A 25,815-nucleotide genomic window follows, 5' to 3' on the forward strand; every position below is an offset into this window, starting at 1 on the left:
TAAATTTACAACCAGGTGGTTTATCAACTTGCAGATCCTCAATCCATCTCTTTTCTGCAAGCTCTGTTTTGTCCATGATGTTGCCTCTCCTAATACTTTGTAAAACTATGAAAAGAAAATTATGGCCAAGATTGATGGAGATGTGCTTTACAAGAGGATTCTTCAGGTCTCCTAAACGGGTGTCACTTATGTGCTTCGAAATACTGTCTGTTCATTTTTCCTACATAGAAGTTGCTGCACAAGTTGCAGCAAGCAATGTAAACCACATTTTTAGTTTTACAGTCAGTATATAGTTCTGAAACATATTTGTTTCCAAATGTTGGTTGTATAAATTCACATCCTACATGGATAAGTACCATTTCTCTCAGATCTTATGTTGTTGTTCATCTGGGAAGTGAAGCATTTAAAACAGAATGATGGTACATCTCCTACTATATACTTTATTGTTGTATCTGTTCATAGGTTCATAGGTTCATAGGTTCATACTAGGCTATCTGCCCGAGGGCATTTATAAGCCTAGCCCATAGTTTTGTGGCTTACGCCATCCCTTTAGTTTGGAGAAACTATGCCCATTATTTTGCTGTGCCTCTGTCGAGCAGTGACACTGAGGTAACCCCTGGGGTGTATCTGCGATCTCCCATCCATTGGTCAAGATTCCTCTTGAACAAGGCCAGTGAGGTGCTCTGCCTCACATAAACCGGGATTTTGTTCCACAGCATAGGGAGTCTTTGGGTGATGAATCTATCCCTCCAGCACGTCCTATTAATAACCGTGTCGAGGTTTAAGTCTCCCGCCCTTGTGGCTCTGAGGGATCTAGATCTTTTGAGATGAAGCATGTTCATCAAATCTGGGTTTGACATGGCCTTGTATGTCAGGCATAGGTCACCTCTGAGCAAGCGGTAAGCAACTGAATATAACTGTCAAAATGTTTCAATTTTCTTTGGTGATATCACAGACAGAGTTGATGTCAATAGCATATGTGAGTACAATTCAATTCTTCTGCGTGATCGGACTATTTTTTTTTTTCTTTATTGCTTTATTTATTCTACAGAATTGATCTTTGGTGGCTGTTTTCATAAAATATTTTCTGTCATTTTGTCATATTCACACACACACATGCACACACACACACACACACACACACACACACACACACACACACACACACACACACACACACACACATATATTAATCCCGCCCAGAACACCAGCAAAAAATAGCGAAACTCAAAACATTCAACAGAGCACAATGTCGAATCTGTTGAACAAATTCAAGAGATTCGACATTAGCATTGAAAAGGTCACGTGATGTCCATAGAGGAGTGCCGGTAAATTAAACTCCTATACCTGACATCACATTTTTTCAGGTGGGCAAGCCCCCTGCACCCCCCCCCCTCTGCAAACTACATATTCCAATTCTGAGATCTCACTACTGTGAAGAAAGGGATTCATTTCCCAAACCGCACTGTACTGTGATCTATGTACAGTACTTTGAGTTCATAACAGCGAATGCACTGTGCATTTGCTGATATGAACTTTCGAACAAGGAGATGTTCGGCAACACGGAAAATCGAACATCCATCTTTATATATATATATATATATATATATATATATATATATATATATATATATATATAAATATAAAAACAAAAACAAACACACAATCACACAAATACACACACACATATTTTATATATATATATATATATATATATATATATATATATATATATATATAAAGCCTCCTAATCAAGGGACAAATCAATCTAACGCAGGGCCCTGATTCCAGAGATCTGAGAAGAACCAGCAAAAATTAATTAGATTATTCCTGAACATTGCCACCCTCTTAAGCTAGAAGACTAGCTTCACTGATCAAACTTACATTACCCCCACAGACCAAACAAATCTGCAGTGAAATAAATTCTCCAGAAGCCTCAGTCTAGTTTGTAATAGATTTTTTTTTTTTTAGGATGGATAAGTGCTGCTGTATACATAGAGAGTCATTAGAAATGCTGCAACATTTATACACAAAATTACAAAGACAGTGGACAAAGAGGTTCCAGGGGTCAACTGTGGTTGCAGGAAGGGGGAGGTTGGGCTTAGAAGGTGCCTCCCTCCTAACTGTCATAGGATAGTGGAAGCCACCTTTGAGGGGGCTGGTCCTTAGTGCTTCTTTGCCCCTTTCTGTTTGTTTAGTTTGCATAGATACTTACTTTAGATCAGTAGGAGTAAATATCTGCTACAGGAAATGAGAGGGGCTCCTGCGTGTAATTAGCGATACATTTCCCTGCAAGCTACTATGCCAAAACCAAAAGACCGCAGCACCACTTCACTGTAGAGCAGTGCAGCAGAAAAGCAGAAACACTACTGTACTGAATGCTAACAACTAAGCTAGTACATGCAATGATACCTAATGAATGCTATATGGCTGTATTCTAACAGTAGAAACAGCTGTGGTAGAATAGTGATAATCGCAGATGTACTAAGCACAGGGAAACCAGAGAAAGGATATTTTGTATTTATCCACAATGATCACTATTCTACTGAAGATGTTTTCACTGTTTGAATACAGCTGGGTAGCATTCATTAGGGATTGTTGCATGTGTCAGCTTACTCATCGACGTTCAACACCATAGTGTTTCTGATTTTCAGCCACACTGCTTTACAGTTAAGCGGTGCTGTGGCCTTTTGGTTTGTGTAGTAGCTTGTGGGGAACCCAAATGAGAGGTTTCAACCAGAGGGCAAAACAGGAATAAAAACAGTTTTAATATTTAAGAAGCATTATTCTCTTTATATTGGACCATTCCTAAGTTCCAAAAACATGTTATAAAGTCACTGAACCAGACCAGTATGTAGTTCTATGGTGCTTTCACCAAGTGCTTCTTCAGATCTAGTTCAAAATAAAAAAATATATAAAAAGCTTATGCATGATTAGAAAAAAAAAATGTAAAAAGCAACAGAAAATGTATTTATCCTCATTATTATTTATCTTCACTTTTGCCAGAAAATGGGTGCATGTGAGACCTTTATTATTGCGGCGGGTGAATCCTTAACTCAGGTGGAAGATTATTCTGAGTGATTGGCAGATCTCATATAGTTTAGTTACCTCCACCTAAACCATTATTACATGTTTATTTGCCCAGAAATAGACTATCTGGTTTTACTTCCTGCCAATGTGAGCCTCTGCTTTTACAGGATGATTTGTTTATGAAAAGCATTATTTGCAATAATGGCTTAAAACAATTAATCCACACTGGAAACATTGGTGTTCAAGTAAATGATCTTCAGTTAAGAGCACAATTTAACATGATCCTAGCCAGGTTCATCCTGCCATTGTGTACCATTGCTTTTAAAGGAGGGTCAAAAAGGACAAAAATGTTAACTAATAAACTGGAGTTACCTACTGGAGTGGACTGTTTGGTTCTCTCTCTCTCTCTCTCTCTCTATATATATATATATATATATATATATATATATATATAGATAAATGCAGAGTAGCACAACATTACATATATTTCTCTTGGATAGAAGCATTTTGCATCAGTATAATAAGCATTCCATTTGGATGCTATGTTTTTATTATTCGGTTCATAAAATCACCAGGATCTCATGCTTTTCAGGCTTGTAAACTCAGTATGCACCTGGACCATATTATTAGTGTGTTCTTTTGAAAACGAACAAAAAAAAAATACTCCTTTCAGAAAGAGTGACATTTTCCCTCATTATAAATAGTGTAGCCAAATGGTTTACTATGGAAATTTCGAATCAGTTTTGGTCAGTCGTGTAATATGTTGACCCAAAATGCTGAATCCGAAATTCTGAATAGTAAACCAAAGAAAAAATGAATACATTGACCACTGTGGTTTGATGTATTTGACATAGCAGAAGGTGACGTCACTCACTTTGTGCTATGCACATTAATGTACCGTTGAACTCTACAGTCAATGGTACGTTAATTCTTCTAATTTGCAGGGGGGGCTGCACCCCGCACACCCACTGTATATTAAATATACCAACCTCGAGATCGCACTTCAGTGAGGAAATGGGCTAATTCCCCGTTCCTCAATGAAGCATGACTTCCCTTCCCAATGTCAGTATGTCGCTTGTCAAATGATCGTGTGCACAGTTCATCTCAATCATTTGACAAGCAACCTCTGTTGGTTCTGTTATATGCCCCTTGGAAACCATGACTTCGACCTTCGGGACATTGACTGGCTGCAGTTCATTTAAGCCATAGTAAACCTAGCCAAATACATATCTTATTTGTTCTGACAAGCATGCGCATATTTGAGATTCTTTTTTCTGCTCTTTCTAATGGCTATGTAATGCAAAGCACAGTATGAAGCTGATTGTCTAAGTGTCTTTCATGATTATAGCCAGATCAACTGCAGAAAGTTTCAGCTGAAGAAAATAAGACTGTAAAGGGATATTTTCATTTGAAGTTATGATCAAATGCAGGGCAAAATGGCCCTTTTATGAAACTGGTTTCTTGAAACATTGGCAAACAGAAGAAATCAAAAGTGGGACATTCAGTTCTGTTCAGAATAAGAAATATAAAAGTCATTAAGACATAAATATATAATGTTGTTGTGTCATTAGTCCTAAAAGACTAAGGGGGGAATTTATTAAAGCCTACACATTTTTCTGTGTAGGCATTACGTCGCTCTGCTTACGTGTGCGCAAACATTTTTAGATTCAGTAAGCATTGCTGAGCGGTGTGCACACACACTCTAACACAGAAACTTCTGTGGCATGCAAATCACCTCATAAGCAGGTGAATCTCATGCAGATGAGGCAGATAGAGCAATCCAGCAAGCAAGCAGGCATCTGTTTTGACCCCATGTCAGTGTCTGTAGTGTACGCAGAAAACTTCCATGTACAGGAGTGTAGACAGACAAAAGGGGTTGTAAAAATGGAGATATATGGACAGAAATGTCATACCACATACACATATGAGTGAAAATATTATCTTGTATAGCAGAAAAATTAAAGGAAATAACTTAAATTAAATTTTTTTTAATAATCTGGGCATGTTTGCACAACATGCCACAGTGCTCAAACATTCTTTACAGAAAAATAAAAAAAATTGGAAAAACAAATTTAATATTATGTGACAGAAATGTATTACAGGACTGTGCGTGGAGTCCCTACAATGGTGCATTGATGCTGTTGCTAATGTGATTGGGCTATGAAGTGTGTAGTTTTCAGGCTGTGAGCATGGATACCTATGCAAATGAGGTGGGGTTACTGAATAGAGAAAAGGAGTAATCATGTCCGCATAGCCTCTTCATGTAGGCTTAGACACATGTTGCTGTTTACACAGGATGTAGCTGACATTGGGGGGGATGTCCACTGACTTCTAAGCTCATTTCAGCTTAAGTGCGTGTGTTTGCATGGCACGCCACCTCGATGAGCTTGTCCTTCCGGCGGGGGGGGGGGGGGGTGTCCACTAACTTCTAAGCTTTGTTTACCTTCCATGTGTGTGTTTGTGTGCTGTGCCTCCGCAATAAGTGTGTCTGAAAAAATTTATTTAATTAGTTATGACCCTTGTTAAAGCTAGAATAGGGCCATTGAATGATGTTAATTATATTGTAGGCAATTGGAATGCATCCTAGTTAGTCAATCACACATTCTGCACCTACAGCAGAGCTCTATAAAGTATGTATACATTCTACATTCTGATTTTTTCCCCAATACTCTGGACCATTGGAGTACCGACTTGGGAATTTTAACTGACAGAATTCTAGGGGCTGCTGCAGGTCTGCTACACCTGTATGTGCTAGATGCTGAAGTTAGTGCTGCTACTGCTGACAATAGGCCTAGACAGAGAAGGAGAAGTGTTTTCAGTCCCAGGGTAACCTTCCAGGAGCTACATGAGCTGGAGATTGTAGAGTGCTACAGGATGGACAGGGACATACTACAAGAACTCACTGGGCTCTGCCACTCTCAACTCAGGCCCAGAGCCATCAGAGGGGAACCCATCCCAGTGGAAACAAAGGTATGTGTAGCCCATAGGATACTAGCTACAGGTACATACCAAAGACCAGCTGGGGACATGATGGGAGTCTCACAGCCATCAGCATCCAGGGTACTGCACCAGTTCCTGGATGCCATTCTACCACATGCCAGTGAGCACATTTCTTTTCCCCTCACTGCTGAGGTGAGGTGCAGAAATATGCAACACTTCTACCATGCAGCACACTACCCTGAAGTACTGGGTGCCATAGATTGCACTCATGTACACATCAAGACACCACCTGGTGAGGATGGTAGAATCTACTTCTACTGCAGGGGTACCACTCCATCAATTGCCAAGTCATGTGCAATGCCCAGGGGCTTATCATGAATGCGTGTGCTGGCAGCCCTGGCAGTTATCATGGCCCCCATATCTGGCATGCATCACAGTTGTACCAGATGTTTGCTAGGGGGGACATCCCACATGGCCATTTACTGGAGGATGCTGGCTACGCCTTGGAACCGTGGATGATGACACCCCTCAGAAATGCACACCAACTCACCGAAGAACACCATAATGAGGCACACGCACAAACTAGGAACATCATAGAGTGTGTGTTTGGGCTTCTGAAGTTCGGTTTCTGGTGCCTTGATGTATCTGGTGGAACCCTGCAGTACTCTCCAGCCACATGTACACATATGTTTACAGTATATGCTATGCTACACAATATGATCCCGTGGAAACGGCTGCAGCAGGATCAGCAAAGGGATTGGATACACAGCCTGACACCAGTGCCTAGGTCACAACAGCCACACCCACAGGAGGACTCGGAAGAGGAACCCCCTGATGATGTCCCTGTAGGCAGACGTAGGCATGCCCAGTAGCCCCTGGCTTTGGCTAAGAGACAATGTATAACACATTCACTAACATCCTAGGGTCCTAGGGACTGACACCATACTCCTACTCACATATATATATTAAAATTGTTGCCAGGCAACCCACAGAACCTGTATCTATCCATGTATTGGCTGTGTACTGCTTGCATCAGACAGTCACCCTTGAACTACAGTTCTGTCAACTGCTGCATTCGCAAGGTAAGTCCATAACCTGCACACTACTTGTAAGGATTACTTTAATATGGTATTGTATGTATGGGGCTGCTGCATTTATGCAAGGAAAGATAGTGGGCTATTTGGACACAAATAGCATCCACATTAAACTCACAATAGAACATGTGCTATTGTTCCCTCACACCCAATGCAGCAGCTTTCCCATGTAACTGCTTTAACAATAGGTAATCAATGGTATATCAGCAGTCCAGGCAATCTCAGGGCAGTAACACAGAAATCAATCACAAATTGTATATCTCACTTAATGCAGGAATAACAACGCACATATGTATGCTGTTAATTCTGTGATGAATGACTACTCTCTGGCTGGCAGTTTGGGTGGCTCAGTGGACTAGGGAAGTTAGTATGGATGATGCTGTTGATGGCTCAACTCTGAAAGTAACCACATCTTTTGCATGTGAGGTATTATTATGTTGGTGTTTTCACAGGCTGTCAGTGTGTGTGTGTGGTGTAACATTATGAAACTCTGTCACATATTAATTACATCAGACAGCTGGAGATTGCCATGGACATTTTGAATGAAGTGCAGTACTGCAGAAACAGGGACAGATGTCAGTGTCTTTAACATGCAAAATCCCAGACTAGAGTGTAGGTAGGTGTGGTCTTGCGTCACTTTAGAAGTACTGACAGTCCCACTGGGCATGCCCATACACTTAGTTAAACTGAGCATAATCCTTTTGCCCCTTGATTAAAATGATTTATGTGTAGATATGTCTATACATACATACATACATGTATGTATAGATATCCATCTGTCACTCTCTCTGTCTCACATACATAGTATATCTATCCCTATGTATTTTCAAATATATATATATATATATATATATATATATATATATATATATATATATATATATATATATATATGTGTGTGTGTGTGTGTGTGTGTGTGTTTTTATCCCCCTGCCAAACAACTGAGAATCCCTCATTGGCTACATTGGCTATCAAAATGCAATGGTTATGCACTTTTTGGCCCTGTAAGTTGCTGCTGGCTTCCAAACTGCCCTCTACTACAAGGCCTGATGATGTCATCTACCTGAAGACTACCAGCTGCCATTGTAGCATCTGACTTAAGCGCATGACATAAGTATTGTGCTTTATAGTGTGTAAGACTAGATAAGTAGGGGGTTCTAATTTCAATGCAGACGTGTGTGTGTGTGTGTGTGTGTGTGTGTGTGTGTGTGTGTGTGTGTGTGTGTGTATATCTCCCTGCCAAACAACTGAGAATCCCTCATTGGCTATCAAACTGCAATGGCTATGCACTTTTTGACCCTGTAAGTTGATACTGGCTTCCAAACAGCCCTCTTCTACAAGGCCTGATTATGTCATCTACCTTAAGACTACCAGCTGCCGCTGTAGCACCTGACTTAAGCCATGGTGCATGTGATAAGTATTGTGCTCTATAGTGTGTAAGACTTGATAGGTAGGGGTTCTAATGTCACTCCAGGCCACTTGGTGCATGTGTGTGTGTCTATATGTGATAAATATGATCACCTCAGTAAGTTAGAAAGAGGTAGGGTTTTGAAGAATTTTATTTGTAGCAGGTGATGTGGCCCTGCAAATGCCTGACCACAACTAGGCCTGCTGATGTTATCAAGAATAATATGTCCTAAATTGTAGTACTATCAGACATGAGGTGAGTTGCATGCATCACATACTGTGATTTGTAGTGTGTACCATTACATAGGTAAGTACTCTAATCTACATATAGCCAAGTTGCACTATGTGTGTGCCATGCTGTGTCCTGTAAGCAGTAACTGGAAGTGGTGATATTATCAATGTAGCCATGTTTTTGTGTGTGGCTGTTAGAGCATTTTACATCAGCTTATGGAATCATAGGACATTTGAACTTCACTAGCATAATGGCCATACAGCCATCACAATTGTAGATAACTGTATACCCGTATTTAAATGATCAGCACATATTGCCTCACTCCAACAGTGACGCAGGCAGAAACCCTTTGGTGAAATGATGGCCGCCTGGCCAATTAAACAGATGGCATGTGCTAAGGAGCACTAAGTTGCTCTGCTTGGTATTAGCCAGGGTTCTGTTTCAAAGGTGGGTTAAAGTCTGCTAGACAAATCTCTCTCACCAGTATGTATTACTAAAGTCACATACCAGGTTAATGTCCTTAGAGTGATTAATCCATCTACTATGCCACCTACAGATATGCAGCATTTACAATCAAGCATGGTCACACATTGCCCTGTATGCAAGGCAAAGATAACCTCTGAGTAGTCTATATGCCACAGGCTACATTTACACTCATTTCAGATGATCCACATTGAGTACATGCTGAAGATGTGAAGTTGCCTTGTGAGGGACCATACTGTGGGCAAGTGCCAGAACTGCTTGGAAAGGTCCATTACCAAATGGCCATTTCACTCAGATATTAGCATGCTGAGGGAACAGTACATGGAGGTTATGAGTATGTCAATTACAGGTGATTGTGCCCTCAGCTATGACACATGATTCCTGTCATATCACTGGGCAGACATGGTGATCTCAAGCACATTAGGTGTAAACTTGTGTGGCCAGGTCTGTGTGCTCAGTTCTTTCACCCCTGAGTATGTACATCACATGTCGGGACTGATGTGCTACTTACCAGGTACATAGGTGTTAGTGATGGAAATTATACTGCATATATATATATATATATATATATATATATATATATATATATATATATATATTTGCATAGAGTTTATGGCTATTACTGTGTCAACAGGCATTTGTTCATCAATACCCTCCTGTAGGATGTTGACATACTGCTACACCCTTGGGATTGACAGCCTGATATACAGTGTTTGTAAGCACACCTTGCAGTGGTGATTATGGATGCACATGCATGCATAGAGGACTTGTTCAACTTTGCTGATATTAGATTGGTCTCGCAAGCATATGATGCCTGTCAAGCAACTTGACAGCACACTGGTTGTTGTGTGACATGATGTGGGAACACAGGCATGTGTTTCAGGTACATAACTGTACAGTATGACATGCCAAGGACATGTGGCAGGTGGACACAGTGGCCAAAGGAGCCTGATCCACTGCAGCAGTAGGCCTTACAGCCATGCCATGCAGATATCCACCAGTAATGTGTTGAAGGGCAGTATGCATGCCTAGCTGTGAAATTGTCACGTACAATGGCTCACTGCCAGTGTGCTGATTGTTTCAGCAAGAATTGATATCTGTGTCACTGGACATTGTACATTATATTGTGGCACTACAGCTGTGCTACTAATCTCCCTCTTGTCAGTTCCCTAGTGACATACCATTAATCCTGGAACAGAAGGCATAAGACATGCAAAAGCCAACTGAATGCCCAGGTGGCTAATCAAGGCATCTACCTGGAAAAAGGTATATGATGGCTATAGAGCCTTTCATGATGTGGGACAGCTATGTGGATGAACAAATAGCCTGCCAAACAAGTGTCCTGCTTGCCATCATGGGCTTCATACTAATGTTTTGCATGTGATGACAGAAAATGTATTCAAGCATGGTATCCTATGTGATAGTGGTATCGATGAGACCAGCATTAGTAGCTGCCAGGCACTGGCAGTTCCTTAGACTCCCATGCTTAACACAGTCTTCACAAGGTAATTGTGTTCTTCCAGTATGCACCACTTGGGTAGTGTCCAGCTGCAGAATACCTGTGTAAAACTCCCACCTTACCTTAACAGGGTATACATATTACAGTTGCTTAATGTGTTTGTCTGCACTCTATAAAGACACCTTGGATGACAATCTTCTTGGAACATGCTGGAAGTAACTGCAATACGTAGTTGCACAAAGGACAACTAGCATGTACTGCCAGGCAGTGTCCTCAGATCTCTGAGTTATGTGACATGAAATGTCATGCAAGGAGTTAGCATGGATGTGAGCAGTAACACTGTCATACACCTACTGACATCGGACCAAACACTGTTTGTAAGGCTCCAGGCCAAATCATGCCTACCGACTCTGACTGGTGTTACACTATGCAGTGGATGATGGGAATACTACTCACTCTATTTACTATGGCCTGACAAGGTGTTTAATGATATTAGGCCAGCAGGCCTTGCTGGAAACTGTGTAGGTTATTTACAGAGTGTTATGTCTTCTGGTGGCTAGGCAAGTGTCTGGCAGTCATAATCTGGGAAGATAGCATTGGGAGACCTACGCTACAATGACGCCAGTCACCAATAGATTTTCCCAGGCATCATTAATGGCATAGCCCTTCTAGCCATTCCATCTCTGCAGTCACACCAACTGTCAGTGACCTCTGATTGACTACATTAGTAGGTGAATGCATATTAGGAGCTATCACTGAATCCCACACAGAACCAACAGTTATCTAGGATGGCCTGATACACACATTTAATTGTTTTCTGAGCCACTAACAAATACTAAATGCCAATGACTGCACAATACTATACTTTGGAAAGTCATCCACCCCTGGAAAATATAGTAGTGCCTGCACACCACACACAGTTGATCCATTAATCATGGACTTATGGACACAGAGAGTAATGTAGCCTTCGACTTTCACTGGTCAGTAAGATGTGGGGACCCATTCAATGTTGCACAACCTAAACAGAAAGGTATGTGATGTACATCCCAGACTGTCATTGCTATACTGAATGTGGCACTCGTCATGCCTATTATTGTGTACAATGCCTGCACAGGCATATCTTACAATTTTAGCAGCTGTACAGTTTCCATGGTACAGCAATACACACTGCAGATAACATATCCTATGGAGTCCATGTCAAAACTGTACATGTGTAGTCTGTCTCCTAAATGCTTTGGAGGGGATGTTTATGGCTGCTATATAGGGAGGTGTCACTGTGGTATAAATAGTACATGCTGGAGAAACAGGTATGTAACACAGACAGTACACCCTGTATGTAACAGGCCCTCGATGCATGTGAAGCACACATCTGCTGTGACACACATCATGTTCAGGTTACACAATAGTATGCAGAACAAGACAATCATAGTTATTGTCGGACAAATGTCTGTACTGGACACAGGAAATTTGTAGATGGGTCATCTCCAGCACCACCACTTGTAGATGTGTTAGCTCCCAAAACCCTGGTGACACTTATCAAGGGTATCAAACCTTTTCACAGAAAAAGGGCATTCTGAATGATACCATTGTCCTTGTTAGCCTGTTATACACATATGGACGTATGGAGCCATGCACCTATAGTGCTGTACCTTGCTGAAGGCATATTTTTTCTGTGCTTACATTCTATCCTGTGCTGTGACATCTATGGCTTTATTGCTACTATGTAGCCATAGGTGTCCCCAAAAGAATCCTGAAACAGACGCATAAGTAGGTCCATGACACACCTTTCATTGTGTAAGTATATAGCAATTACAACATCGTACAACATAAGGTACACAAACATATGTGGCTTACTCATTACAAATGTCAGCATACAGTATCTATCAGTAACCACTACAAGTAGCATGGCAAAAGAACAATGCATTACACAATTACATGTTAATTTATATAGTCACCCTGTGCATCAGACACATAACTTCATTTCCCTACATCAGTGATGAGGATGACAGAGATGTGGCACAGGTATCATCACTTGCACAGGGTGGTGTGATAGAGTGCAGGAGCATGCGTGTGAATCAGGAAGGGAAGCAGGCAAGATGGACCATATGTGTCTGTAGGTGACCTGCATTTGACAGTGGTATGTGAGCATGTGTGTGAACACAGTCAAGCTTAGTGCTAGCTCTATATGTGCGTATGTTGGACAGCTTTTAACCATCCATGGTAGAGCTGACAGTTCACTGTTTCTGGCCCCGAACACCGGAACTGGCTCTGTCAAGAGTTGAACTGGCACCTCCATGCCCAAGGTCAGAAGCGGTGCTAGTATCTGACAGTGACTGCTGTCTGCTGGGACCATGTCCTCCATAGGAATGCCCAAGACCAAGACCCCATGGCCTGCCACATCTTGGTTTGGACAGCACCCTTCCATCTGTAGCACTGGATGTACTGCCACTACCAGAGCGTGATTGTGTACAGCCATGTGGACTCTTAGCAGATCGGGTTGCTGACCTACGTCCAACTCAAATCTAACCACATGTTCCACCACAGACATTGTGCATTCCAAGACAGACACTGTCTCAGCCCACCTTCTTTCCACTACATTAGTGAACCAATCCAGGGTGTCACCAATGCGGTGGAGGCAGTCACGGATGTCAGAGTGTGCTGCATCCATAACCCTGAGGATACATCTGCAGTTCCTTTCAAAATGTTCCTGTGCCTCCATGATGCCCCAAAACATATGCTGAGTGAACCGTGATGTGACACCTGTAACAGGTGGTGGGAGGACAGCAGGCCTCCTACAAGCACCCCTATCAATCCACCTGCGTGGAACCTCGCCAGCTCTCTGGCTATGGCCAGTGTCTACAGTTGCTGGAGTCATAGTTGCCACACTTTCCTGTTCAATGTCCTCACCCTCTGACTGTAAAAGATCTGTGGCCTCCAGGGACTTGGTATGTGTAGGCATACTGACTATGTGCAGTGACAATGAAGGCAGAAGAGTGATGTCAACCTCTATGACAAATTCAGCCCCTGAAACCCCCACCTGTGCCTCACTGTGGCCACCATCATCATCAGAGACTGAAGAGACACTGACATCAGGTTGTGTAAGGGACAGAGACCAACCTGTGATAAGAAAGGGAAAAGCAATACATCGATACCTGCACTATTATGCTCTGCAGTACTATATTGCAATATATGTACAGCTCTGTACACTGTTGGCACTATTACAGACCTGTTGAAACCCCAACCTCATATAGTAGGACAAGTGGACATTACATTTCTCACAAACAGCTGTAGTTACTTGTAAATAAAGGCTCATCAACAACAATGAGGTACATTATTGACATTTGTGAGGACTCCACACAGTTGACACATATGGCAATCTGTAATGTCCTGACAATACTGTCACATCTATCAGTGTGGTCACTCCTACAAGGCATAGGTATGACTCTAATGTGTACAGTCAGAAAATATCTGTGCCGTTGCCAATCATGCCAACAGTACACTAATCCAGGCAGTAGGCTTGGGATGACACTTCAGGGATTACATTTCTGTAAACCTACATCTATAGCAAAACAGTGTCGTGCTTACCAGGAGTAGGATCATGGCCTTGCCCAATACCTGATGGACCTGTGAAAAGTTGAGGGAGAGGTAATGTCAGTACTACTGCATCTTGCACCACAATAAGGTAATACATCCATATATCTCACATTTATAGCAGTTACTGTGTTAATTGTTATATTGGTCAACATCTGAGCATGAGAGTCAAACTGCAGTTAAACCCTTCCCCCAATGAACACAGACCTAACACCCACATAAGAGAATGTACACCCTGATACACTGAATGCTGCAGTACTGCAATGGTGATCAAACTAAGCTTACCTGCATGCTCCTTTGCCATGGAAACTGTGGCTTCACATTCACGACCTATACACCATATACTTGGTTCATCAGGAATTTCTCAGTGGCTGAGAGTGGTTGTTCTGCTGCAAGCCCTCCACTGGTGACACCACTATCCCTGGCTACATCTGCTGCTGTTCTTGGTGCAGCATTGATCATGTCCATTGTGGGTCTATATTATAACATCGAAGTCTTAAAACTTTGAATGTTATAATATCGAACCCTATACACCAAATGCTGAAAATAGCAAAGCTGCAGAATATCAAATACTTTCTTAGGGAAAATATTCGGTGGGCTGTTTTGCAGCTTTGCTATTTCCTTGACTGTGGAGCGAAGGTTACGGACCGAGTTACGGTAAGTGTGCGAACAGATCGGGTTAAGGTGAGTGTGTAATAGGGACCTTAGGGTTAGGGAGCGGGTAAGGTGAGTGTGCGATAGGGCCCTTAGGGTTAGGGAGCGGGTAAGGTGAGTGTGCAATAGGGACCTTAGGGTTAGGGAGCGGGTAAGTTGAGTGTGCGGTAGTTACGGACCTTAGGGTTAGGGTTGGATTAAGGTAAGTGGATAGCTAGTAGTGTATGTATGGTTTAGTGTAGGGTTTTGTGAAGTGTATGTGTGTGGATTATTTATTTTGGTGTGCTTGTGTTGTGTGCATGTTTGTTGGAAGAGCAAATTTTTTCCCTAGGAAAAAATTCGCTATTCTGAGTGTTCGATGTTATAGTCTTTTGATTGAAATGGTTCGATATTATAACATTCGAAGTTTTAAGACTTCAGTGTTATAATATAGACCCTTCCATTGTGTGGTGTCAAACCTGCTCATAATGTCCTGCTCTGATGACCTGTGGCATTCACATCATGGACAAGGTCAGCCAACAGTGCGGCTGCTTTTCCCTGCCCCTGGACAGTAGGAGTTCATGGTGTTGCCAGAGGCCTTCAAGTATAATATCATTCTCCACATCTGTGAAATGTGCTCAGCATCTTGGGTACATGTTTCCTGAAAGACAATAGAACACATGTCAGGATCGCATACATTGAAGTACACTATGTAGAGATACAGCAAGAAAAGAATGGCTGGCGGTATCCACTGCTTGATCACACATGTCATATTCCACAGTGTGCAAACATCCTAAGCATGTAGATACAACTAAGATACTAGCGATAGTCAGGTATTCCTGTGTGTGCCATGACAGATACTGTTGTATGATTATACACCCAACACTGGAGTCTATTGTAGTGTGTGCCCTAGGGGTAACCCCCCTGATAATATGTCAAAACAACAGTGCCAAACAAATAGTGTGCTATTACAACCACTATAAAGGGACAGTCCCAAGAGACCAGTGTGCCACATTGACAAAAACTGTCCGCCCTTGATGTAGTGTACATCCTCTGTATGTGTAACAAATCTGGAGATCAAGGACATGTCATTATCACAGTTCTAAGAAAGTCTTAATGCTGTAATCCATATTTCCCATAAGTATATTCATACATCTGTATCTTGTTGTAAACAAAGAGGTTACATACCTGCTGGAGTGCAAAACTCCTCTATTGATTAGTGGTGATAGTTAAGTTTTTCAAATGCATGTTCTGTATGCAGTAAGGCTCATACAGAATGGTTGCCCATAGCCAGGAAGTTTGCCTTTTAACATGCTTCTCACTCATTAGCAGGTGATTGCCTATTAACCAATCTGTAGTACTAAAATGCTAATTCTAACCGACACAGCTGATTTGCACTATCATCAGCCAATGACATACAACCACTGCAGAAGATATAAAGCCTTCATGTACATTAGAAGCCCTTTCTGATATGTTCTGCTGGACATTACTGGGGGGAGGATACTATGTCATCCCAGAGGGTAGGTTTGTAGCAGCTATTTTTACATAGAGATTTGTGTGCTACAGGCTGCAGCAGCTGCTACAGATAATAGGCATAGACAGGGAGTATGAACACTTTGGAGGACAACAATCTGTAGAAATAACTGTGGGAGATGTGTCAGCCTTGTTGTAGAGGCAGAACCAGAGTGAGGGTACCCATTCCAATCCAATTAAGGCATGTGTTTAAGGTAAGTATGTTAGGCAACAGTATCACTAACAGAGTACTAGGCAACATGTCTGTTGTGTCCTTGAGCAACATAAGGGATAAATATAACATTACGTCCACCATTTGGGCAACTGTCAGGCCATGTGTTCCAGTCTGGTACTCATTTGGAACATGTATGCTGGCAGTCCTTGTTACAAGCAGGGGCTTCATATGGGTATGTTAGTTGTGCAGCTGTGCTAATCTGCACTGTGAGTTTGAAAGGATTGTGTACTGCACTCTGATATTAGTGGGCCTCATTTGCATTACCTGAGTTAAAATCCTCTGTGAATGCATATTAATGCATGATGTGACACTTTATGCACTTGAAGTTTTGCTATAGGGATATGTGAAGTGTGTTCCTATCTGCAGACCTGTGACTTCTATCACTGAAAAGCAGAAATTTCATTTTAAATGTATTGTGTGGATAAAGAGTGCATGACTCAGCCATTAATGGCTGGCTTAACAATAAAGTAATTAATGTAATTAAAATGCTACACACCACTGGATTTGAACGCAGGACTGTGTGTGGCAAAATATATTGTTTGCCAGGCATTTATTTATTTTACATTTTATTTATTTTACATTTGTTGACCGGGTTAGTCCAACTGGATACATATCCGTTTTCAGTGGAGGCCCGGGGAGAAAAGCTCCAAAGAACAGAGGTACATGATTACATATACTGACAAAACAATAGTAAGTTAGTAAGTTAACATAACATAAGAAGGCACATTAAAACAATAAGTAATACAAAAAATATAATCCTAGATAAAAATAGAAGTTTAGTGAGATGGATTGTCATGGCTGCAGGGTGAATCCTTTAGGATTTGGGTTGAGTGGAAGCTTGGCTAGGCTATATAGGGTCGAGGGGATGCGCTATTAGTCGGGATTAGAGCATGGGCAAAGCCATTGGGTTTTTAGTAAAGCTCGGAGGTGGGTTTTAAATTGGTGCAGAGTGGTCATTAGTCTTAGGTTGCTTGGGAGGGCATTCCAAGTTTTGCCAATGGAATTGGCATAAAGAGCTTCCCCTCCCGAGTTATTAGGTTTGATGGTCAATACTTGAATACTTTTGGATGACCTGAGGGACGAAAGATTAGAATAGGGGGTAAGAATGTTATTCAGTGAGGGAGTTTTATCGGGATGTTTAATGATTTTGAATGCCTCAGTAAGTTGGTTGAGTTTAAGAATATTGGGCAGTTCTAGCCATCCCAGTGTTCTTAGATTTAGGCAGTGATGGGTGCGGTAGGGCATTCCTGTGATAAATCTAGCTATGTGGTGATAGGCAGTGGATAGTTTATTAAGCTCTTTTTTGTGAAGGAAGGAGAATATGGGGGAGGCATAGAGGAGGGTGGAGAGGAGATGAGTTCGGGCGATGGTTAGTTTGGTGTGTGGGGTTAAGAATTTCTTAATTCTGTACATGGACCCAAGTTTCTTGTTGAGTGATTTAATGGTCAGGTTCACATGCATATCAAATCTAAGTTTGTGGTCTATTGTCACCCCGAGTAGTTTGGTGTGGGTGACTGGAAAGATTTTGGTACCATTGTTAGCGGACACAACGAAGGTTGGGATGTGGGTTTTGGGGGATTCTAGACCATGAGTAGTTGTTGGAGTAGGGAAGAATAGAAGCAACTTGGTTTTGGTTGGATTAAGTAGGAGTTTTAAGTCTGAGAACCATTTTTCGACTAAAGAAAAGCAGTTTTGGGTAGTAGCTTGGAGTTTGGTGAGAGAGTCATCAGAACAGATTAGGGTGGAGTCATCCGCATATTGAATGCAGGTGGCTTTGGGAAGGACAGAGTGTAAACCATTAATGAAGAGGGAGAAAAGAAGGGGACTGAGAATCGATCCTTGGGGGACACCGATATTGGTGGGGAGTAGGTCTGAAATCCTGTTTTGCCACTGTACCGCCTGTTTTCTACCAGAGAGGTAGGCGTTGAACCAACTTATAGTGGATTTGCTAAGATTAAATGTTTCCAGTGTGTGGAGCAGTTGTTTGTGGTTGACCATATCGAAGGCTTTTGATAGGTCTAGAAAGAGCGCAGAGGATATTAATTTGTTATTCCGGTTGCGGTTGATTGAATCAACAAAGGAGAGGAGAGCAGTGGTAGTGCTATGATGTGGACGAAAGCCGTGTTGGGAGTTAGATAGGAGATTATTTTGGATAAGGTGGGTAACAAGTTGTTTGTGGATGCAGCGTTCCATAATTTTGGATAAGGGGGACAATATTGCAATAGGTCTATAATTGGATGTGTCAGTAGAGGATCCTCCTTTGTGGAGAGGAATGATATAGGAGATTTTCCAGATTGAGGGAATAGAGGCTTCGGAGATAGACCGATTAATAAGGATGGATACCGGGTAGGCTATGGCGTCGGCTGCTATTTGTAAGTATTTCGCTGGAAGTAGGTCAGCCGCTAGGGTAGTTGGTTTAAGTTTTTTCAGAAGGGTACGAATGTAGAAGGTGGAGGTGGGTTCTAAGTTGAAGGCAGGTTGATTTGGTTCATTGTTTGAGGTTGCAGCCGAGGGGGAAGAGGTAAGCTGGCTGGCGAGGGACTGGATGGTCTCAGTAAAAAAAGAATTAAAAGAGTTAGCTATCTCACTTGGATCTTTATCCATGAGTGTTTCAGGTGTGGGGGTGGAAGATTTGCCTGGATGGAGGAGGTGGTTGAAACCAGCCCAGAATTTTTTAGGGTTGTTTTGATGCTTGTCTTGGAGGTGACAGAAATATTGTTTTTTATCGGACATAACGGCTGCTTTAGTTGAGTTTCTAAGCTGTAGGAATTTGATGCGGTCCAGAGGGGTTTTTGTGGTTCTCCATTTGTTCCAGGCCTGGTCTCTGAGTTTAATTTTATTTTTTGTGTCTTTGATTAGCCAAGGTGCGATACGTTCCTTAGTTCTAATGAGTCGCTTAGGAGCGTGAGAGTCAAGTATTTTGAGGAAGGTATCATTAAAGTGTGACACACTCTCTTCTAAGGGTAGGGTATTTAGGGTGGACCAGTTGCATGCCTTAAGGTCAGCAAGAAATTGTTCAGGGATGAAATTCTTGCTGTTCCTTAACAAGTCTGGTTGGGGGGGGGTGAGTATTTGGACATTTGTGTTTTATAATAAAGGTAATAAGGTGGTCACTAAGGTCGTTGGGGAGGGTCCCTACGGTATAGTTGGTGGGATCCTTGTTTGTAAGGATCCAGTCTATGATGCTATCTTTTTGTTGGGCATGTCCAATTCTAGTGGGGGAAAGAATAAGTTGGGAGAAACCGTGTAAGTTGATAGGGAGAGGATTTGGATGAGAGGAGTATAGGGACCAGTCAATGTTAACATCTCCTAGAATTATCGTTTCTTGGGGATAGAAGGTGGTAAGCCAGCTGAGAGTTTGTTCTAGGTTTTCAACGTTGTTACCTGGAGGTAAATAGGTGATTATGAGATTAATACTTTTTTGGTTGTTTAGGCATAATTTTAGGGCAATCAATTCCTGGTTGCGGATTTTTGGAGGTTGGAGGGGATTCCTAGTGATGTTCAAGGAGTTCTTGAACATAACTGCAATTCCTCCACCCTTTCTAGTTACTCTATCTGCCCTAAGGATGTTATACCCAGGTGGGATGATTTCCTCATCCTTAGTGATAGGTTTGAGCCAGGTTTCAGAAAGACACATGATGTCAGGGGAGTGGGTTTCGAGCAGAGCATGTAAGTTGTGTACTTTGTTGTTGATGCTTCGTACATTGAGGTGAAGCATGCAGAGGGAGCCCGCTAGGGTTCTGGCAGTGTTCCAGGAGTTTGAGCCTAGGTCAATGGAAGGGCCAGGGTTGGGGTGGATATCGCCGTCTTTTGTTATGGATCTTTTTAAATAGTCAAGTATACCTTGGAGTTTAATTAGTAATTTGAAATGTTCCCTTGTTGAGGATGTTTTTGGGTAACAGAGAGTGAGGTGGAAACTGTAGGGGTTTTTGTTAATAGAAGGGTAGTTAGAGGGATGAATGAGATTAAGGGTGTCATGGGAGTACAGGGAGGTTTGACTGTTGGGTAGGTAGGCACCTGTAGGGTTTAGGGTATCGTATCTCGTTAACAGATAGGTTGAGATAAGTAATAGTATTATAAGAGGGAGAGTACAATAAGAGTTTCCTACCATGGCGAGGGTGGGGGGATGAAATACCTTGTTTCAATTGGTGGGTAAAGAAACTAGGAGGTGGGAGGAGAGAGTGTTAATGGAAGAGTTGAGTGGGTGGGTGGATTGAGGGGGTAGGCTTAGTAGTATAGTCAGGTGGAGAAATGGAGGGGAGTGGTACTGGGAGGGGGACTGTTGTGATTGGGTGGTGGTAAGGGGGATGGGCCTAGAGACCTAATAAATGTAGAGGTAGTGGGCGGTGGGAATAGGGGCAGGGAGGGCGGAAGCCCGAGTGTAGCGAGGGCGAAGCGGAGCGGGGATTACACCACAGAGGTATTGCCTTGTTCTTAAGGTAACCGCCTTTAACAGCAGATAGCAGACTGTTTTATTAAATCTAAGGTCTGCTTTCTTAGTAAGATTTTGTTACTAGTAGCAAACAGTTTGTTTTTAAGTACAAGTAGCAAACAGTTTGATTTTAAGTATAAAGTCCGCTTTCTTAGTAGAATGATTTTAAAATAAAAAGTCTGTAATCTGTTTGTTGCTGCCTGACACTAGACAGTTGAAATTACTGTGAGGAAGGTAGGTTCTTTACCTAGGCAGCTGTTTGAGTGATAGGATTAATATGCAGACACTTTAGTTAGTTGTGTGCATTCGCACAAGGAGAGGGACGTCTCAGGGCTGCCGTGATGGTTGGGTGCCACGCGGTGTACTTTTAGCTTGGGGGCTGATAAGGGAAAAAGAGAGTACAAAACAGATGAAATTATGCAATGCACAAGTAACAGTTAAATTTATCAGTATGAAGTAAAATACTGTGCGCCACTAGGCCTTCAGAGCGTGCTCTGTGGCCGACTGCAAGCAATATTTACTGCTATTTCAGGATTTAGAAATTAAGCATGTGTAGAGAGTAACGCTGTACATTTAAAGACAAGGCTAATACAAGAGATGTAGTAGTGTTCCGCTTAGGATGAGCGTGCTACACTTCCAGCACGCTCACGTTTAAGCGGTTCACTCAGGTAACATACTACCTAACAAACAAACATTTGTTCAATTGAAACAACTGTAAAACACATTTAAAGCAAGGTATTAAGTCTTGGTGAGCGTGCTCTACGAGCGAACTCACTAAATTACAACTATATAGGACAACACGCTCGCGTTTAAGCGGTTCACTCAAGTAGCGTGCTATGCCTGGAGCGGGGATTACACCACAGAGGTATTGCCTTGTTCTTAAGGTAACCGCCTTTAACAGCAGATAGACTGTTTTATTAAATCTAAGGTCTGCTTTCTTAGTAAGATTTTGTTACTAGTAGCAAACAGTTTGTTTTTAAGTACAAGTAGCAAACAGTTTGATTTTAAGTATAAAGTCCGCTTTCTTAGTAGAATGATTTTAAAATAAAAAGTCTGTAATCTGTTTGTTGCTGCCTGACATAGACAGTTGAAATTACTGTGAGGAAGGTAGGTTCTTTACCTAGGCAGCTGTTTGAGTGATAGGATTAATATGCAGACACTTTAGTTAGTTGTGTGCATTCGCACAAGGAGAGGGACGTCTCAGGGCTGCCGTGATGGTTGGGTGCCACGCGGTGTACTTTTAGCTTGGGGGCTGATAAGGGAAAAAGAGAGTACAAAACAGATGAAATTATGCAATGCACAAGTAACAGTTAAATTTATCAGTATGAAGTAAAATACTGTGCGCCACTAGGCCTTCAGAGCGTGCTCTGTAGCGCGCACTGCAAGCAATATTTACTGCTATTTCAGGATTTAGAAATTAAGCATGTGTAGAGAGTAACGCTGTACATTTAAAGACAAGGCTAATACAAGAGATGCAGTAGTGTTCCGCTTAGGATGAGCGTGCTACACTTCCAGCATGCTCACGTTTAAGCGGTTCACTCAGGTAACGTACTACCTAACAAACAAACATTTGTTCAATTGAAACAACTGTAAAACACATTTAAAGCAAGGTATTAAGTCTTGGTGAGCGTGCTCTACGAGCGAACTCACTAAATTACAACTATATAGGACAACACGCTCGCGTTTAAGCGGTTCACTCAAGTAGCGTGCTATGCCTAACAAACAAACATTTGTTCAATTGAAAATAACTGTACAACACATTAAAGCTAGGTATTGTGTCTAGGTGAGCGTGCTCTACGAGCGAACTCACTAAATTACTACTATATAGGTCGCTGTTGTGTACAAGTGATTTCTCCGTTAAAAAGGAGATGCAGCAAGGTTGGAATCAGCTTAACATACCCTATTACACGAAGAAGCGACCGTGGAGGTGTACAGGTCTAATCGGTACTGGTCCCAAGGCAGATGACGAGGCGGAGATACCACAGGGGTGTAATGAAACCTCGTTGAAGTCAGGGATTACACCACAGAGGTATTGCCTTGTTCTTAAGGTAACCGCCTTTAACAGCAGATAGCAGACTGTTTTATTAAATCTAAGGTCTGCTTTCTTAGTAAGATTTTGTTACTAGTAGCAAACAGTTTGTTTTTAAGTACAAGTAGCAAACAGTTTGATTTTAAGTATAAAGTCCGCTTTCTTAGTAGAATGATTTTAAAATAAAAAGTCTGTAATCTGTTTGTTGCTGCCTGACACTAGACAGTTGAAATTACTGTGAGGAAGGTAGGTTCTTTACCTAGGCAGCTGTTTGAGTGATAGGATTAATATGCAGACACTTTAGTTAGTTGTGTGCATTCGCACAAGGAGAGGGACGTCTCAGGGCTGCCGTGATGGTTGGGTGCCACGCAGTGTACTTTTAGCTTGGGGGCTAGGCAGCTGTTTGAGTGATAGGATTAATATGCAGACACTTTAGTTAGTTGTGTGCATTCGCACAAGGAGAGGGACGTCTCAGGGCTGCCGTGATGGTTGGGTGCCACGTGGTGTACTTTTAGCTTGGGGGCTAGGCAGCTGTTTGTGTGATAGGATTAATATGCAGACACTTTAGTTAGTTGTGTGCATTCACACAAGGAGAGGGACGCAAGGAGGCATTTAACAGACTGAGCTACTGAATCACTGTTATAGAAGGTCTATTTGCAAGATATAAGTATATATATAAGTATATAAGGCTGAGAGAGCTAGCTGATATGATGGAGAAGGAAGGTTGATATATTGTGCGTGCAAGAGACCAGATGGAAGGAAAGTAAGGCCAAGTGTATAGGAGGCGGGTTCAAATTGTTCTATCATGGTGTGGATGGCAGAAGAAATGGGGTAGGGGTTATCCTAATGGAACAGTATGCCAAGAGTGTTTTGGAGGTGAAGAGAGTGTCAGATAGAGTGATGTTTATGAAGCTTGAAATTGATGGTGTAATGATGAATATTGTTAATGCATATGCTCCACAAGCTGGGTGTGCGATGGATGAGAAAGAAACATTTTGGAGTGAGTTGGATGAAGTGGTGGTGAGTGTACCCAAGGGTGAGAGACTAGTGATTGGAGTGGACTTCAATGGGCATGTTGATGAAGTGAACAGAGGGGATGAGGAAGTGATGGGTAGGTATGGTGTTAAGGAGAGGAATGCAGAAGGTCAGATGATTGTGGATTTTGCGAAAAGGATGGACATGGCTGTGGTGAATACGTATTTTAAGAAGAGGGAGGAGCATAGGGTGACGTACAAGAGTGGAGGAAGATGCACACAGGTGGATTATATCCTATGTAGGAGGGCCAGTCTGAAGGAGATTGGAGACTGTAAAGTGGTGACTGGGGAAAGTGTAGTTAAGCAGCATAGAATGGTGGTCTGTAGGATGATGTTGGTGATCAAGAAGCGGAGGAGGAGTGTGAAAGCAGTGCCAAGGATTAAATGGTGGAAGTTAAAAAAGGGTGATTGTGAGGTGGAGTTCAGGGAAGAGTTAAGACAGGCACTGGGAGGCAATGAAGAGTTACCGAATAGCTGGGTAACTACAGCAGAACTAGTAAGGGAGATTGCTAGGAAGGTGCTTGGTGTGACATCTGGACATAGGAAGGAGGACAAGGAGACATGGTGGTGGAATGAGGACATACAGGAGAGTATACAGAGGAAGAGGCTGGCGAAGAAGAAGTGGGATTGTCAAAGAGATGAAGAAAGTAGACATGAGTATAAGGAGATGAGCGCATGGCAAAGAGAGAGGTGGCGAAGGCTAAGGATAAGGCATATAGAGAGTTGTATGAGAGATTGGACACTAAAGAGGGAGAAAAGTACCTGTACCGATTGGCTAGACAGAGGGACAGAGCTGGGAAAGATGTGCAGCAGGTAAGGGTGATAAAGGACACTGAGGGAAACGTACTCACAAGTGAGGAGAGTGTGTTGAGTAGATGGAAAGAGTACTTTGAAGGGCTGATGAATGAAGAGAATGAGAGAGAGAGAAGATTGGATGATGTAGGGATAGTGAATCAGGAAGTGAAGCAGATTAGTAAGGAGGAAGTAAGGACAGCTATGAAAAGGATGAAGAATGGAAAGGCTGTTGGCCCAGATGACATACCAGCAGAAGCATGGAGGTGCTTAGGAGAAATGGCAGTGGAATTTTTAACCAGATTGTTTAATGAAATTTTGGAAAGTCAGAGGATGCCTGAGGAGTGGAGAAAAAGTGTTTTGGTACCTATCTTTAAGAATAAAGGTGATGTGCAGAGCTGCAGTAACTATAGAGGGATAAAATTGATCAGTCAGAGCTTGAAGTTATGGGAAAGAGTAGTGGAAGCTAGGTTAAGAAGGGAGGTGATGATTAGTGATCAGCAGTATGGTTTCATGCCAGGAAAGAGCACTACAGATGCAATATTTGCTCTGAGAGTGTTGTTGGAGAAATACAGAGAAGGTCAGAAGGAGTTGCATTGTGTCTTTGTGGACTTAGAGAAAGCATATGACAGGGTGCCTAGAGAGGAGTTGTGGTATTGTATGAGGAAGTCGGGAGTGGCAGAGAAGTATGTAAGAGTGGTACAGGATATGTACAAGGGTAGTGTGACAATGGTGAGGACTGCGGTTTGAGTGACAGATACATTTAAGGTGAAGGTGGGATTACATCAAGGATCAGCTCTGAGCCCTTTCTTATTTGCAGTAGTAATGGACAGGTTAACAGATGAAATTAGACAGGAGGTCCCGTGGACTATGATGTTTGCAGATGACATTGTGATATGCAGTGAGAGAAGG

The sequence above is a fragment of the Protopterus annectens genome, chromosome 3.part0, assembly GCF_019279795.1.
Source record: "Protopterus annectens isolate FY-2018-M chromosome 3.part0, PAN1.0, whole genome shotgun sequence".
Taxonomy (NCBI): Eukaryota; Metazoa; Chordata; order Ceratodontiformes; family Protopteridae; genus Protopterus; species Protopterus annectens.